We start from the raw sequence: 18,679 nt of genomic DNA on the forward strand, positions 1-18,679 counted from the left end.
AAGTGCATTCCTCCTAGATTATTGTGCAGGCTATGCCTCTTACCCAGACTCTGCCTGCTCCACGACAGGTACTCTCAATCTCTGGACCGAACAGCTTGCTGCATCAGGAGCCACAGATGCCAAGGTGGGTCAAAGAAATTTGTCACATGCTCCTCGACAGAGTTCTCTGGCAAACTCAGCACCTATACAAAAGGCCCAAATGGCTGTGCATGATAAAACGGCTTAATCTTGAAAATTGAGCGACGACACTCCAGAAATATTTCGGTCTAGGGAAGTCTTTGCATTTGTGCCACACCAGAGCCAGTTACAGCCGTACTTTCTGCAGTTCCCTACAAAAAGCAGAAGACCTCAGGCTGCAGAAGTATTCCAATGTATGGTTATCGCCTTTTTTCAAGCAGCTACCAGCATGAAACTGGTGGTTGCCTGCTGAAATCCAGAGTCCTGGCTCCAAGCTTTCTTCAGCATGGGGTCTAGCATGGATTCTCATGCTCATAAATAGTCCCCGTCAGGCTGGGAAGAATCCTCAGAAATGAAACAAACTGATTTTTTCTTTACTGAACTGTCTTTCTCCTAACAACCAATCACTGAGCTCTGGGTCCTACTGCCCCCAGCCAATGACTGCCCTCTACCTAAGCCCCTCCTCTGGCAGCCATCTTCAGATTTGTACCACATTTTCAAGTGTTGGGAGTCCTCGTGTTTAGCTCTCGAGCTTTTACCGAGTTTCTTTTTTGATGAGTTTTAATCTATTTTTCGGTCAATCGAGCCTTGTGCTCAATCGATAAACCTTTCCGATTAACAGGGACCTGTTTTTCGGATTCTTCAGTGCCCATCATGGGCGAATTTTGTTGAGTTTCTTCGTGGAAGCTTCCTGAAGATTCTTCAGACCTACGCTGCATGGACCATGTCTGGGGATAAGGATTCAGCACCCCCTGTTCAGGATTTGCTCCTACTGCTGCCTGCGGAATGTCTTTTCGGACGACAAGCATTCCCAGTGTCTTTACTGCTTGTCTCCGATGCACGTGGAGGAAGAATGTGTTTTGCCTGGAGATGCCGCCTCGCACGCCTAAGGATCGGCCTAGGCGGCTGAAGGAGTGGCAGCAGGCCAAGGCCCCTGCTCTGGGTGGGTCCAGCAGCATGCCTCTCCCGGTTCCAAGAAAGGTGAGCGGGCTTCTAAGACTTTTGAGGACGCCTCTCCCGCAGGGGTCCAACAAAAGGCTAAGCACCGCAAGTCCTATGCTACTGTGAGCACTGTTGCGACGGGCTCCTCGGCAGCCAGGGCGCGTTCGCCATCTCAAGCTTCAGTCACAAGTCAACTCTCAGGATCTTCGGCCAAGAGGAAGTCGGACCATCTGGGCAAACTCAAGGAGAAGCCCAAGACTGACCTGCCGGAAAAGGGCAAGGGGGATTGGGCGCGATCCTCCCCCTAAGTAGGCAATAAAGGACAAGGCTCTGGTCCTGACAGTGAAGGCCCAAGTGCAACCGGCGAAGGCCCAGCCTTCCATCGAGGGGGTGGTGGCATCTCTCGCGAAGGCTGCCGAGGCACCTCCGCAGGGCGCAACCCCCGAAGCTGCCTTCCGGCCCATAGAGAAGACCCTGGAGAAGATGCCATCTCCCCCGCAACCTTCCCCTCTGGAAGCAAAGGAGGGTGAGGCGCGGTGGCCCTCCAGGGAACGGATATCTCCTCTGAGGAGGAGTTGTGTGCATGCAAACTATCCAGAAGGAGGGAAACGTAGGGAACAGGCTCTACGACGAGATAGATGACGGCGAGGATACCATCGGAAGAGCAGCAAGGCAACGAGGGCACGTGCTCCCGGCCGGTGCCCCAGATGCATATTCCGCCTCCAACTCACCTGCCACCCCCGCTGAGATAGACATGGATGCCTATCGCGCTGGCGGCCCCACCAGAGACCGACCCCCCCCCCCCCCATCCCCCCTCCCCTCCCAGCAGCAGGGTAGCCACGGCCAAGAAGAGTATCCACAAACACCACACCCCCCAGGATGAGACGGCGATAACCGGCTTGGGGGACCTCCCTTCTCCACCTCAAATCTTCCCCGCCGGACGAGAGAGGCTCATTTCACACGATGTTCTCCAGAGCTTCAGAACCTTTCCAGCTCGCTTCAGAGGAGAAGGGCTTCTTGTATCCGCACCGCAAGGCGAAGAGAAAAAAACATTCTTTCGGCCTCACTCCTGGATGATATTTGGGATGAAGGCTTGTGTCTCATGAAGAACCCTTCTACGGCCCCATCAAAGAGGGATCGTCTTGAGGTACAGGGTTCCGGATTCTGCGCCCAAGTGCTTGTAGGCCCAACCGTCTCTGGGCTCTGGTGTCAGCAGCGGCCAAAAAGAAGTCCTCGGTTGCTTCTGTCTCAGCAGCTTCCATCCCTCCGGACAGCGAGGGCAAGAAGTTCAATGCCATGGGACAACGGGTCATCTATTCCATCTATTCCGACCACCAAGGCCGCCAAACGCCCTCGCCATCGTAGCACGTTACGACTGGGAGCTGTGGTTCAAGATTGCTCCCATCCTGGACCTCCTCCTGGACAAGCGGTCAGAAGCACTGGAAATTCTGCAGGAAGGTGAAGTGGCGTCGGACCACGCCATCATGGTTGCCACAGACATTGCCGACACGGGGTTCGGCCAAATGGGCAACAGCGTTTGCCTTCGTTGTGGCTGGCTCAAGTGCACCAACTTTCGTCAGGACGTTTAGTCGAACGTGTTGGACATGCCCTTCAACGGTGGCAATTTGTTCGGGAAGGCTGTGGATGAGTCTCTGCAAGCCATCAAGACGGACACAGACGGCCCGTGCCTTGGGCACTCTAAAACAGAGGGTGTCCTTTCGGCCCTCAGGCAGCAAGTTCCAAGGCTTTCAGCGGGGGCTCCGCTTTGTACCGCCAACCCTCCCGCTCTTTGGCCCAGGAAACCAACAGGGGCCGCTCCAAGACCTTTGGAGGAGGAGAGGATGTCGTCTTCAGGGTCCTCAAGGAGGCCCTTCAATGTTGAAGCAGGATTGAACCAACCGTGGCGTCGGGCCCCCACCCATGCACCCCGGTGGAAGGACGGCTGGCGAATGTCATCAGCGTGTGGAAGACCATCTCCACCGGCCGTCTGGTGCTGGACTCTCGCCCACGGGCACACCGTGGAGTTTCAACAGAAGTGTCCCAGACTACCACTGGTGGCCCGGCAGGAACACCATGTCTCTCGGCTTCTGCTGGAGGTGCAGTCCATGTTAAGAAAAGGCGCGATAGAGCTCGCCCGAAGAGGCTCCGGGGCTCCCGAATGTACTCCAGTTATTTCCTCATGAAAAAGATGTCCCAAAAGTTCTGGATGGTCACTCTTAAGCACATGCTTGGGCAGCTTGAAGAGGGGGAATTTTCTCTCGTTGCCAGACTTGAGGAATGCCTACTTCCACATCCCCATTCACAAGGGAAATTAAGTTTCTGCGCTTCGTGGTTCATGGGAAGCACTACCAGTTCAAGGCCCTTCCCTTCGGATTGTAGTCTGCACCAAGGGTTTTCACCAAGTGCTTGGCGCCGGTGGCCGCACAGCTGCGACTGCGGGGGATCCACGTCTTCCTTTACTTGGATTGGCTCATCAGGGCAGTTCAAAGGACTTTGCCATCGACCACACGGCGAGGACCGTTCGCCTACTGACAGAGCTGGGGTACTCGGTGAACTATGCAAAGTCCTACTTGACTCCATCGCATGACGTGCTGTTTCTGGGGTCCCAACTCAACAGTGTTGTGCCTGGCGTCTTCGTCAGAGGAAAGGATGGCGGCCATCTTGGGCAAGGTGCAATGGCTGTTGGCACGGAAGGTTGCCACGGTGAGGACCATCAAGTCTCTTCACGGCATGATTTCGTCATGCATCTACCTCTGACTATGCAGGCTATGGGTGAGTCCACTACAGGAGTAACTCGACGACCGTTGGATACAAGTGTTAGGCAGAATTATATGCAGTACTCTTTGGGAACACTGCACACAATTAAGACTACAAGTGACAGTATAAATTCACCTTCGGTACAAGCCTCTACTACACAGTAAAGTGGTAGCGATGGCTGAGCAGTCAGACTTATCTCAAGAGTAAGTGAGCAGTATCAGACACTGACTCAAGGTTTTCAAGTAAAAGAATTTCTGTTTGTTAATCTGCTTAGAATCACATGCTGTGCATAGTCCGACATCCAATGGTCACTGCGGAGTATTGCATTTTGTTTTTTGTAGTCGAAAAGGGGACGTCGACAAGGCATGTCTGTAACACTATCCCTATAGTGACGTGCGGTGTACCCACAATCCCTCACGCGTCGAGGTCCCTCAGATTGTTTTTTTCCGCCCAGATATTGGTCGCCTTTACACGTAGCTCCTCGAGACATTGCAAATTCATTTACTCGACCTTTGGTCGTTACTCATCTATTACATAGATCCCTCCCTTGACGTAGCTTCGAAGCTGTTTCTCCGCTGAGAAAGAACTTCGACGGCTGGGACGAGACGGAGGAGATCCTTCGGTGCTGCTGAACACGTGGCCTGGCCTCGCCGGCCAAAGGACACTAGGGAGAGTGGGGTTGTGGGAAATTTCTTGATTCTCTCTGAGAATGCCTTTCCTTTTCCTCTCCCTTTCCCTCGGGGTTGTTATCACAGCGAAATATTTCCTCAGCTATGGAGAGGACACCCTTTAGGTTTTGCCCACGTTGCAAGGGCAAGTTCACCTGGAAAGACTAGCATAAACGATGTAACCATTGCTTGCCCCTCGACCACAAGGAAGACGGCTGCGTGGCTTGTCAGTTTCTTAAGCCTAAGACTTTAAAGGACCGCAGGGTCAAGAGATGGGCGACCTACGCCATGTCGAGGTCTGATTCCTCACCCGGCGCAGAAAGTGATGAGGAATGTGATAACACGACATCTGTTTCGAAAGTCGTAGACCTCTCTAAGGAGCGCTCGCGCTCCTCGTCTGTCCCCGGCCCCGACAAGCTCGCCTCACGCCCTGCTTATGGGGATGAACACCCTGGCGACACTGAGGCACACAAAAAACACTCCCATGAACAAATAACCCACGGCTCTTCTTCGTCGAAGACGAAGAAACCATCAGCGCCAACGGAGACGCAGGTTCCACCGGCATCCTCGGACCTTAAGAGTCTTAAGCCCCCCTCGCAACTGCAGACGCGACCAGCGACTGGGCTTCCTGATAAAGGCGCTACCCCCAAACTGCCAGACCAAGCGCTCCATCGGAGCGCCCGTCGCCGTAGAACACGACGCCCGTAACGTCCAGACCAGAGCCCTCCACAGACAGATTAGTCGTCGAGAGCTTGGCGAGGATCGTTTCCACCGATAGCCAGAGGCGGACGGCGAAAGATACGTCGAATACCGCTCAGAAGGCTAGAGACACGCCGAAAAGGCCGGAAGGAAGGCAGGAACTGCCCCCTTCATCTAAAGGGACTCCTAGCCTGCCAGAAGGCTTTTCAGACTGCTCAGGGGTACCTCATGAGACCCTGGAGAGACTCCAGTTCTGTATGGAGAAGATGGAGAGGTTTATGGAGACTCAAAACCTACCACCACCCAAAAGGGCAAGAGAGGGACCTCAGGTGCACCCCAGGGCTAAATTCCCTAGGCTGTTTAATCCCTCCCAAGAGGATGTAGATTTATATGACCTCACTGAAGAGAACCCCCACTTTCAGGAGGAGGACTCATTTTTAGGCAACAAAGAGGAACAAAACCTAGAGGAGGAGGGTTTTGAAGATGATCCAGATATAGGTGGGGGGGGAGGGGAGCTTCAGATAAGACCCAGAGGAAGGTGCTTCACAGCCCTGGCAGTCCCCATCAGCGTTTTCGGACCCTGTCCCCTCCCGAGGACTCACCTAATAGGAACACGTCACCTACAGACGATAAACCTACATTTAATGCACTACTACGCAAGGCAGCAGCGCATTTCGAAATAGACTCTGGGGAGATTTCTCCTGACATTGCCTTTGTGGAGAAGGTAATCAAGGAGAAACCCCCTGTCAGCCAAACCATTCCCCTCCTCGCCTCAGTAGGGAGACGAATTATCCCTTCACTATCTACACCCGCGTTGGTCAGAGGGGTCAAACCGAGGATAGAAACACTATTCAGTCCCTCTCCTTCAGACCCGTTGTACGTCAGGGGCCACTCTGTACCAGACTCCCTAGTGGTGACAAATACAAGGAAAAGAGCAGGGGTCCTGCTGTCTACCAGCGAGGCACCACCAGATAAAGAGGGTAAAAAATGTTATGCCCTAGGGAAGAGGATCACAGCCTCCACTGCTTTTTCCGCAAGGATTGCTAACGACTCCTTGCTAGCAAGTTACGCAGATGTACAATGGAGCAAGCTACGTAAGGACACCGAGGAAGTACCAGAACCCCTACGTACACGGCTTCTGGCCACGATTACTGAAGGGACCCTAGTCAACCAAAGCATTGTGAAAAACACTCTGGATGCTGCAGAAACGGCTGGCCGTTCCCTAGTCCAAGGTATACTCCTCAAAAGCCATGTCTGGCTGCGTAATTCGGGGTTCAAACCTGATACGCAAGCATCTCTAATCAACAAGCCTATAGAAGATGCCAACCTCTTTTGAAAGGCGGTTGATGAGGCACTAGAAACGGCAAAGTTTTTGACACCATTAAAACCCTAGACCAGATTTCTAGGCCTCCTAACAAACGTGGCTATGGCAATAGGCGCTTTTTTCGAGGCCAATGCCAGCAGCAAAATCAGCAGCAGCAATACTCTGCAAACTGGTCCTCTAACCAAGGTACCAGTGGGCAATACAACCAGAGAGGACAACGCCGTGGCAAAGGGAAAGGTCGGGGTTCCACCCCTAGAGGTTCCCAAGCCACCAACACCAAATGACTCGAAGATTCGGGTCCCCTCCCATGCATCGCCGGTCGGGGGCCGGTTAACATCCTTTCTTCCAGCATGGGAGGGAAAAACATCAGACCGCTGGGTACTATCAACATAGCCTGCTGCTACTGTATAGACTTCAACAGTTCCCCAACGTACAGACCCCAAAGGGGACGACGCATGACACCAGAACATCTCGCCATCCTTCTGCAAGAAGTGGACCAGCTACTGGAAAAAGGAGCTATAGAGGTCGTGCCTCTATCTCAGGTAATGGAAGATATTTATTCAGTGTACTTCCTTGTACCCAATAAGGACTTAACCATGCGCCCTGTATTAGATCTGCGCCCAGCGAACAAATTTGTCAAACCTCAAAAGTTTTGTATTGTGACCTTACAGGAAGTGATCCCCTTGCTATCACAAGGAGATTACATTACATGACAAGACTGGACATGAAAGATCCATACTTTCATATTTTAATGTTGCCAGCGCACAGAAAATACCTCAGGTTCATGATAGAGGGCAAACACTACCAGTTACGAGTGCTACCCTTCGGGATAGCATCGGCACCAAGGGTATTCACGAAAGTACTGGCAGCGGCCCGCCTGCGCAGGTTGTCCATCCAGTATACCCTTACCTCGACGATTGGCTCATAACCGGGGATTCTTACGAAACATGCTTCTCAAATACCCAAAAGACTGTAGACCTTTTGTTCCAACTGGGCTTCTCCATCAACGAGAAGAAGTCCAGCTTAGACCCCAGCCAGATCAAACAATTCCTAGGGGCTCTAATCCGAACAAAGGAAGGCCTCGTCTTCCCCTCCAACGAGAGGGTCCAAAACAGATCCCTCAATATGTGGCAGGTCGAGAGGTGACGGTACGCAAAGCAATGCGCTTGCTAGGAATGATGGCGTCATGTATTTATTTGATGCCTCACGCGCGCCTGCGCATGGGCCCAATGCAAGAATGGCTCAACAACCAGTGGTGTCAGGCCAAAGGACAATGGGATGATCTAGTGGTGGTCTCCCAGGCCTTGGTCTCCCAGGCCTTGGTTCTCTCACTACGGTGGTGGTCGAAGGAAAGCCTGGTAATAGGGAAACCATTCGCCTCCCCCACAGTGGAAGCCACTCTAACCACAGACGCATCCGTCACAGGATGGGGGGCTTACCTTAGACTGCTCAGAGTTTGGACTCCGAGCGTAGCATCCAAGCACATAAACTTACCGGAGCTACTGACTGTGTTCAAGGCACTAAAAGCCTTCCAGGCACACCTACAAGGGAAGACAGTGATGGTCCTCACGGACAGCACCACAGCCGTGTACTACCTCAAAAAACAAGGGGGCACTCACTCTCCAGGACTGTCCAAGCTGTCCCAGAACATCTGGAAGTGGGCTCTCAGACACATGTTCCTACTGTCACAAAATGTACAAGGGGAACTCAATCTGCTAGCAGACGAACTCAGCAGAGACTTCCCTCAGAGTACAAATGGCGTTTACACGAAGACATCGTCTTCGATGTTTTCACACAATGGGGATTCCCAGAAATAGACCTGTTTGCAACTCTGGAGAACTCACAATGCCAGGATTACGCATCCAGGTACCCCCAGAACTAATCCAAGGGGAACGGTCTATCGATTCCATGGTCAGGGAAATTTGTTTACGCTCTCCCCCCCCCGCCCCCGACTCCCCTTCTCAACAAGATTTTGCACAAGATGCACCAGGAACAAGTTAGGGGCCACTACTATCATGCTATGTGGGCCCGGCAGCCATGGTTCGCTCACCTGATGGAGATGTCTCTATCTCCTCCAGTGAAACTCCCCTGCCCGTACAACATGCTGTCACAGGACAAGGGCAGGACACTGCATCCATGCCCTCAGACCATGAATTTAGCAGCCTGGCTCCTGAGATCATAGAATTTGGACATTTACAACTCCCGCAGAGATGCATGGACATCCTCAGGGAGGCTAGAAAGCCGAACACTCATCACTGTTATTCTAGCAAATGGAAGAGATTTGTCATCTGGTGTAGAGGAAGAAACATCAACCCTGTTGACTGCTCTCCCACAAATTGTTCTGTACTTGACCCATTTACTGGACACAGGTGTAGTATTCAATTCTATTAAAGTCCACCTAGCGGCACTTTCTGCATACACCACTTCCCAACTTAGTGTAATGGTGTAAAGTCCCAGTTATTAAAGCCTTCATGGAGGGGGTAATGAGAATACACCATCCGATAGCAAACCCAGCTCCCGGCTGTAACCTAAATGTTGTACTTACCAGGCTCATGGGCTCACCCTTTGAACCCATGCACAAGGCAACTCTTAAAGACCTCACTCTTAAGACTGCCTTCCTAATAGCTATCACCTCCATTAGGAGAGTAAGTGAACTACAGGCTCTTTCTTTTCTAGACCCCTTTGTAACGGTTCACAAAGATAAGGTGGTTCTACGCACACACCCCGAGGTTTGCACCGAAATTCATCTCGAAATTCCATGTCAACCAGTCAATAGAACTACCAACGTTATTTCAAGACCCTTGAAATTTGGGAGAAAAAAGCCTGTATACACTTGATGCACGCAGAGCTGTCATGTTTTATATGGAAAGAACTAGACCACTGAGAAAGACTAATCAGTTCTTTGTCTCGGTGGCAGCAGGAAGAGGAGATGCAGTATCAAAGTCTACTATATCTAGATGGATTGTTCAATGCATCATTCTGTTTCTCTCTTGCTAAGAGAGAACTACCCTTCAAGCCAAGAGCACTCTACTCGAGGCACTGGGGCATCCATAGCATTCATTGCAAATGTTACCCTTGAGTCCATTTGCAACGCGGCAACCTGGAGTTCTGTACACCCTTTTACAAAACACTGTCTAGATGCCCACTCTAGATCTGATTCCCAGGTGGGACAAGCAGTATTAAGACATCTTTTTTTTCTACTGTTCCTTCTCACAACCCACCTCCAACTCCGGGTACTGCTCGCTAGTCTATGCACAGCATGTGATTCTAAGCAGATTAACAAACATCAGAAGACAATGCATTACTTGCAACCATCAGAAATGCTTTTACGGTATCTGTTTAGATTCACATGCGCCCACCCTTCCTCCCCGCTCGGATGGAAGGAGCATAGACCTCTTTTCTGTACTCACTCACGTCTAGAAGGCTCCCCCAGGGCAGAATAAATACAGAGGGACCTCGACGCGTGAGGGATTGTGGGTACACCGCACGTCACTATAGGGATAGTGTTACAGACACGCCTTGTCGACGTCCCCTTTTCGACTACGAAAAACAAAATGCAATACTCCGCAGTGACCACTGGATGTCGGAGTATGCGCAGCATGTGAATCTAAGCAGATACAACCATCAGAAATGCTTTTACGGTAAGTAAGGCATTGTCATAGATTTATTTCACTCTTCAGTTGTATAACATTACACTATTATAAGCAGTCTAAAAATCACTCTTAATACACCACACCATTTCCTTTAAATCCCAGACAAGTTAAGTTTAAATAATGAAGTGGTAGCAAAATGGCACTCCAGCAATTTAAAAGGGAGGTAAAGACAAAGTTATAAGAAATTAAATCAAACCAACAGGTAAGTACTCGGGGCAATTGAACACGAGGAACTACAGAGATAGAATCAGGTAGGAAAGGCTTGGGGCCAAATTCAATGGGCCTAAAGTCTTTTGCTCAAGATCACACAGTTGAGGGTAGTTTGCGGTTGTGGCACGGTTTCTGGACGAGGTTGGTTGATACAAAAGTTAGTTTGAAGAGAAGGACAAGCCCTCGGATTGGAGAAAGATTTCAAACACTTTTCACTGCGGTTGAACAAAATGAGCAACCGGATTTGCACAGTACCTTTAAAACTGAGAGGAAGCTGTAGCTGAGGCGGACGTTCCTGGTAGTTCCTGCAGGCTCACGGTTCCTGAAGCGACTGTCTGATTGACAAGAAGTAGGAAGACTGGAGGGTCCTGCGCTACCCATGGAAGAAACCAGCAGCAGAACAAAACAAATAAAATGTGCGCTCCTTAAAACTCGAGCAGGGTCCGACCTTCCTGGCTATCCGGCCCACTGTAGCTCTGTACAGTGAATTCGACCAGCGGAGGGGTCCTGGCTTGTAGTTTGGGCGAACTGGTTGGTCCCACCAGCTCAAGGGAAGAAGTTTCCGGGAGGATCGTCTGTCGTCTGATTCTGAAGATTCTGACCTGCAGCAGGGCTTCACCAGGCAGATCAGTCGTTGTAGGGGTCCTCTTCTGTCAGCTCCTCGTTGGTTCTTTCGTTCCTGTGGCGAGACTGCCTTTCCAGTCCCAGGGACCTTCTTTTTATGCAGTTTTCCCCCATTCATACAGCCTGGCTGTCATTTGCACAGCAGGGTGGCTGTCCTGGCAAGGACAGTTGCCTTAGCCAATCAAACAGGAGTGCGACTTGGGTTACCAAGGGTACCCATGGCAGGGGTCCGAAGATCCCTCCCTCACATCCTGCCTACCAGCACCTTAAGGAGGGCTTCTGTGCAGAAGCCTGCGGAAAGGCAGCGAACAAAGGAATCCTCCCCGGTTTGGCACGTAGAGAAAAACACCAGAAAGACTTTAACAGAAAGAAATGGCAAATAAACCCAGCCGAAGCCAAAATAAAATGTATTTGGTCAAGCGGGTTTATGTTAGAGGATAATATAATAGCCTAAAACAATACCATGGTTATATAAGATAATCACGGTAGAAAAGTTAGGGTAGTTTTATTTATTTTACAATTATAAAGCGCTCACACAGCCTGCAGGCATCGAGGCGCTGTTACAGGAATTGTTTGTTTTTCTTAGTTGCGTAATTGTGTGTTTTTTTTTTGTCTTATTTACGTATTTATAACGCGCTTAAACACCCAGAGGTTTCTAAGCGCGGACACAGGGATCGAACCTGTTGCTTCGTGTCGTCTTGTTTCCAAGACGCACACGCTGCCGCTGCCCTATCCTCCTGGGTAGTTACCACTGCCACCAGCCAAGTCTTAATGTAAAGGGAGCGAAACACTCTTCCAAGAGACACAGACAAAAAGGGATGAGAATTAACCGTTTACAATACTCCCATGTAAGATGGGGTGTACTGGGTCTGTGGTTTAAGTGACTAAAGTAAAGTTAATGGAAACTTTACCTTTTCTGGGGGATAGTAGTCAGCCCCAGAAAATGGAGTCGATGGGAAGTCTCAAAGACAATCCTGTGTCACGGCACTGAAGGTGCTGTGGAACGGGTGCTGTGGAACGCACATAAAAATGAGGCCATGGAGTAGGTGAGGCTCCATTGCTCAAGATCACACAAAGTGAAAATACACACAGCAAAACACATGTAAGAGAGGGAAAAAAGGCTCACACTTTCACCAGGTGAGAGAAATGAATCCTAGAAATCCAGCAAAGCTGCTGAGGGACTCATTAGGTAAGGGAAATCAGCCATTCATGAGAATTATCCCCAACAGTGTTGGGAAGAAGGTGGTGGGGAGTTTGTGCTCACCTGGCCAGAGGCGCGGATTTCCAGACCCCACTGCACCAGGAGACTGTCATGACGGACGTCTCCCTGGAAGGATGGGGAGCTTGCAGCAGAAGTATTCATGCAAGAGCCCTGTGGCTGCTGGAGGAGAAAACCTTGCACATCAACATGCTGGAGCTGCGGCCAGTGTTTTGGGCCCTCCAGTCCTTCCTACTGTCCCTCAAGGCAGGGTGGTGCAGGTCTTCACAGACGTTACCACTGTTTTACATCAGGAAGTAGGGGGGCATCAGATCCAAGGAAGCGCAGGACCTATGGCACTGGGCCGTCGCCCAGGGGATGTTCCTCATTCCTTTTCATCTGGCAGGAGTAAAGAACACGGTCACGACTCTCTCAGCAGGGAGTTAAGCTCTTGCTACGAGTGGCAACTTCGGCAGGACCAAGTGGCTCTCCTGTTCCGCAGATGGGGCAATCCCCAAATCGATCTGTTGGCGACGGCGACTAACACTGGAGGTTTGCCAGCTGGGGAGCATGGGGGACGCATTCTCATTCTGCTGGGACGGCCTGTTTCTGTATGCGTTCCCTCGGTTGCCGTTCCTTCGGCTCCTCCATCAACTCAGATGGTCCCGGTGCAGAATGATCCTCGTCGCACCAGCATGGCTGAGGCAGATCTGGTACCCGGACCTTCTCAGCATGTCAGCGTCCCCTGCAGTCAAGCTTCCAGTGGTCGCAGATTGTCTCGCCAGGGAAGGAGGAGCAATTCTACGCCACAACCCAGGATTACTGAACCTGAAGGCCTCGCTCTTGCAGCGTACAGGGGCTACAATATCTCAGTGGACTGCAAGTAGGTGCTTGCCAAGGCCAGAGCATTGTCTACTCAAATGCTAGATATAAATGGAAGAGGTTCACTGTTTGGTGCCATGCAAAGATCGATCGACCATGAAGGATGGCCAGCTCCCTCTCGCCAACTGGCTGGAAGGGGAGAAGAAGTCTGAGCGGTCTTCTAAGTCCTGTGAGGCGCCCCATCGACAGGGACCCAACAAAAGGCCAAGCACCACGAGTCCGCGGGCACCGGGAGCGCCGAAAGGTCGGGCTCCTTGGCTGCCAGGCAGGGCGCATCCTCCCCGGCGCCACCAACCACGAGCCAACGCTCTCGCTCGGGTAAGAGGAAGTCCGAGAACCCGGCGAAGCTTCTGGAGAGGCCCCGGTCAATCTCAAAGATTCCGGCAGAAGGAGCGAGGCTCGGACCCCCCCCCCTCCAAGGTGATGGCCCCAGGCGTACAGAAGGTGACGAAGGCCTTAATTCACCCTGCTAGGACCTCGATTGAGGATGTCGCAGCGGCCCTGGCTACGCCTGTGGAGGCTACGTCCGTGGGGGAGACCTCGGGATCCGGAGTCCCTGCCACCGCGGAGGGAGTCGTCATTCAGGCCCATCGAGAAGACCCCCACAAAGTCCCCGTTGGAAAAGGAGGGGGAGGGGCAGGTGGCCATCGTGGATACGGACACGACCTCTAAAGAGCTCATCGAAGTCGTGGAGGAGGCCCAGCCCATCGGGAGGGATCCCGACGAGGGCGACGACGGGAGCGACGGTGTCGCCGAAGAGGTTCCTCAAGAGCCCTCGCGCCCTTCGTTTCCGGTGCTGCAGGACACTTCGGTGGACATTTTGTCAGCGATTCAGTCCTTATGCTTGGAGATGAGGACAAGGTTGCCCCTCCCCCCGACGGAGGTACCTGAGACAGACCCGACGGGGGAACCGGAGCCAGGACCTTCGGAAAGTCCACTGCATAAGAAGAGGACGATGCATCCTACGCCACCTCTCCCACCTCTGCGGCCTGCTCTGCCTTCCCCCTGGTCTACTACCCATGGGGACGATACAGGCACGGACACGGCTACGACAGGTACAGATGACGACGGAGGCGACAACGGGACGTGTCCCCCGTTGCCCCCCTGCTCGGGTGTCTCCGCCCGACGAGATTGGATCCTTCCATGCCATGATTTCCAGGGCATCTGAGCTCTTCCAGCTCTGCCCCGAAGAGAAGGAAGGGGGTTCCTTTACCAACCGCGCGAGGCTAAAAGGAAGACGGTCCTCGCCGTACCACTGCTTGATGACATCTGGGATGAGGGGCTTGCCCTCCTCAAGAACCCTGCCTGCAAAGGGTGACCGGTATGAGAAGTACCGGGTCCCCGACCCTGCCCCCTTGTGCCTATGGGCGCAGCCTACTCCGGATTCGGTCGTCGCAGCGGCAAAGAAGAAAGCTGGGGGGGGGGGGCATCGGCCTCGACATCAACTTCCCCGCCAGACGGCGAGGGCAGGAAGCTGGACACGATGGGACGACGGGTCATCTCATCCGCAGTGACGACTATCAAGGCGGCCAACGCCCTGGCTATCGTAGCCTGCTACGACAGGGAGTTGTGGTTCAGAATCGCTCCTCCATTGGACTTCCTTCCGGGCGCCAAAAGGGCTGAGGTCCTTGAAATCTTACAGGAAGGTGAGATTGCTTCGGATCACGGCGGCAATGGACATCGCCGACACCGGTTTCCGTCAGTTGGGCAACGGCGTTTGCCTGAGACGACGAGGATGGCTCAAGGCGACGGATTTCCGCCCGGACGTACAAACCAAAGTTTTGGACATGCCCTTCGACGGGAACAACCTGTTCGGGAAGGCTGTTGATGAGTCCTTTCAGGCTATCAAGACAGACACAGAGACTACTCGGGCACTGGGAGTGCTCCAACAACGACGGCCGTCCTTTCGGAGCTCCGGAGGTAGACAAGGTGCCTCCAAGGGATCCGGCAGTGGCTCCTCAACGTACCACCAAGCGGCAAGATCTTCGTCTCAGGAGGCCTACAGGGGACGCGGAAAGTCAGGTGGTGCCCGTCATCAGGGAGGTCAGGGAGGTCAAGGAGGCAAGGCGGCCTCCAAACAAGACCGTGGGGTCGGGCCCCCGCCGAAGCACCCAGTGGGAGGCCGGCTGACGAGGTTCGTCAGCATGTGGGAGTCAATCTCCACCGACCGTTGGGTGCTGGACGCCCTGGCCCAAGGGCACGCCCTCGAGTTCCAGAAAAAGTGCCCTCGTGTTCCACCCGTAGCCAGGAAGGAAAATCGCGTCCCTCAACTACTGTTGGAAGTAAGGGCGATGCTCAAGAAAGGTGCCATCGAGCTCGTCCCAAAGAGGCTTCAGAGTTTACTCAAGGTACTTCCTCGTAAAGAAGACAGGAGGATGGCGTCCCATCCTGGAACTGCGACGATTGAACAAGTACATCAAGACACAGAAGTTCCGGATAGTCACCCTCCAGCACGTGCTGGGACAGCTGGAGGAGGGCGATTTCCTGTCGTTGTTGGACTTGGAGGATGCGTACTTCCACATCCCCATTCTAAAAAGACACCGAAAGTTCCTCAGGTTTGTGGTCCAAGGGCGGCACTACCAGTTCAAGGCCCTCCCGTTCGGATTGAAGTCGGCACCCAGGGTGTTCACCAAGTGACTCGCACCGGTGGCGGCGCGGCTGCGCCTGCAGGGGAGCCGCGCCTGCAGGGGATCCACGTCTACCCCTACCTGGACGACTGGCTCATCCGGGCAAGGACAAGGGAGCTCGCCGTGGAGCACACTGCGAAGACCGTCCAGCTGCTCACGGACCTGCGGTTCTCCAACTTTCCAAAATCCCACCTGGTCCCGTCGCAAGTCGCCCTGTTTCTGGGAGCCAAGCTCGACAGTGGCACGGCTGGCCTTGCCGTCGGAGGAAAGGACCAGGACCATCCTGGGCAAGGTGCAGTGTCTGCTGGCCACAGACATGGCCAGGGTAAGATCTATCAAGTCCCTCCTCGGGATGATGTCCTCCTGCATTTATCTGGTGTGCCTTTGCAGGCTTCGGATGCGCCCCTTACAAGAGTTCCTCGACGCCCGCTAGTCCAGTCGACGGGCAGCTTTGAGGACCGGATCCCACTCAACGAGACGTTCCGTCAGGCGATCTGGTGGGGGGGGACCCGCTCTCATCTGTCGGCGGGCACAGACTTTCAGACCCCAGCTCACCAGGTGACGACGGATGCCTCCCTGGAAGGTTGGGGAGCTCACTCCGGAGATCTTCACGCGAGAGGCCTTTGGCTCCCGGAGGAGAAGTCACTCCACATCAACATCTTGGAGCTCCGCGCAGTGTTCTGGGCCCTCGGGTCTTTTCTTCTGTCCCTCAAGGGCAAGGTGGTAAGGATCTTCACCGACAACACCATGACGATGTTCTACATCCGGAAGCAGGGCAGAACCAGATCCCCTGCCCTATCCAAGGAAGCCCAGGATCTGTGGCATTGGGCCGTCGCCCAAGGGATGTTTCTAGTGCCTTTTCATCTGGCAGGAATAAAAAACACCATCGCCGACTCTCACAGCAGAGAGCTGCGCTCGTGCCACGAGTGGCAACTACGCCAGATATCAAGTGGATCGACTCTACAGACGATGGGGCGAACCCCAGATAGATCTCTTCGTGACGGCGACGAACTCCAAGTGCCGGAGGTTTGCCAGCAGGTTCCCCCAGCCGAGGAGCATGTGCGATGCTTTCTCGTTCCCCTGGGACGGCCTATTTCTTAATGCGTTCCCTCCGTTACCGCTCTGGCTCATCAGCCAGCTCAAGAGGTCCCGGTGCAGGATGATCCTCGTTGCACCGGCGTGGCCGAGACAGATCTGGTTCCCGGACCTTTTGCTGCTGACAGACGCGGACCTTTTCTCTAGAGAAGGAGGCGCCATTCTTCATCACAACCCAGAGTCGCTGAACTTGCAGGCCTGGCTCCTGCAGCACTCAGTCGGCTGGGATGTTGTACCCTCCAGAGAGGGTCTTGCGAAGGCCAGGGATTCCTCAACTCTCAAGTGCTACGGACATAAATGGAAGAGATTCTGTCTGGTGCCGTGCACAGATTATTAACCCTCTGCGGATTACGGCCCCTCAAGTATTGCCGTAGCTACTGTCATTGGCCAAGGTTGGACTAGCTCACGCTTCCATCAAGATACATCTGGCCACCATCTCACGATACACCAGAACTACGGGACGGGTGTCCTTGTGGTCTCATCGGCTGGTGAAGAAATTTATGAAAGGATTGTTCCGATCATTCCTGCCGGTGAAGACCCGTGCCCCGGCGTGGGAGCTCAACGTGGTGCTGACCAGGCTCATGGGGGCCCCATTTGAGCCTATGCATTCGGCATCGCTGGACGTAGCTAGAGCGCTGAAGTTCTACGTGGACCGCACAAAGAGTTTTCAGAAGACATCACAGCTGTTTGTAAACTTTGGACCTGTGAATCAAGGGAAGGCTCTCTCGAAGGCTTCCGTTTCCAGATGGCTCTCCGGCTGCATCATGCATTGTCACTGGTTGGCAAATCGACCGCTGCCCGGCCGTCCGAGAGCCCACTCGACCAGAGCGATCGCTGCTACCACGGCGTTCCGATCTGGTGTGCCCCGGCTCGAAATCTGCAGGGCTGCGACGTGGAGGTCGACACATACCTTCACGAGATTATACTGCGTCGATCGGGACTCCAGGGAGGAGTCCAGGGTCGGCCAAGCAGTGCTGCGCAACCTGTTCGCTTAAGGTGAGCCTGGTGAGGAGGTAAGAGATGCTTAATTTTGAGTTGTTGTATTGCTTAATGTTGAGCCTTTGCCACCTCCCGTGGTTGTGCATGTGTATACTGCTATGTATTCTTTTATTCATGAGCATGTGAATCCATGCCAGACCCCATGCTGGAGAAGGAACAAGTTACTTACCTGTAACTGTTGTTCTCCAGCATGGGTCTGGCATGGATTCACATGCGAACCCTCCCACCTACCCCTCTGCGGCTCTTCACTTGGGTCATACTGCCACTTGGCGTGCTACCAAATCTGAGGATGGCTGCCAGAGGCGGGGCTTAGGGAGAGGGCAGTCATTGGCTGGGGGCAGTATGACCCAGAGATCAGTGATTGGTTATTACTAATAAAGATAGATCAGAAACGAAACTGATACTGATTTTTTTTCTTTACCGAGGATTCCCAGCCTGACGGGGAATATTCATGAGCATGTGAATCCATGCCAGACCCATGCTGGAGAACAACAGTTACAGGTAAGTAACATGTTCTTTCGTTTGTTGGCATCAATGCCCCTCAAGGACAAGAATCGTTTAAGTTTCATCGAAGATTCCAGAAGGCCTTTTGGCGTACCATGCATGCCGGACCATGTTGGAGGAGGAGTAGTGAGGATCCCTCTAAAAGCTCTGTTCCAGCTCCAGGTTGAGAATTGGGTTCATACAAGACAAACACCTCCAGCGCCTCTACTGTCTCCATCCGGACCACCTGGAAGTGGATTGTGAAATCTGCCTTGGTTTTTCCAAGCGGCCTGTCGAGGATAGTCCTAGTTGGTTGTCAGCATGGCTCAACGGCAAGGCCT

General features: G+C 53.1%; 1 protein-coding gene across 2 annotated transcripts in view; it reads left to right on the forward strand.

Annotated features, from left to right (window-relative positions):
- Positions 1-18,679, forward strand: part of XPO1 (exportin 1) — a 1,118,801-nt gene that overhangs the window by 355,544 nt on the left and 744,578 nt on the right. The gene's annotated exons all lie outside the window — the stretch shown is intronic.

Source organism: Ambystoma mexicanum, chromosome 4q (genome assembly GCF_040938575.1).
Source record: "Ambystoma mexicanum isolate Mex_15411 chromosome 4q, UKY_AmexF1_1, whole genome shotgun sequence".
Lineage (NCBI taxonomy): Eukaryota > Metazoa > Chordata > Amphibia > Caudata > Ambystomatidae > Ambystoma > Ambystoma mexicanum.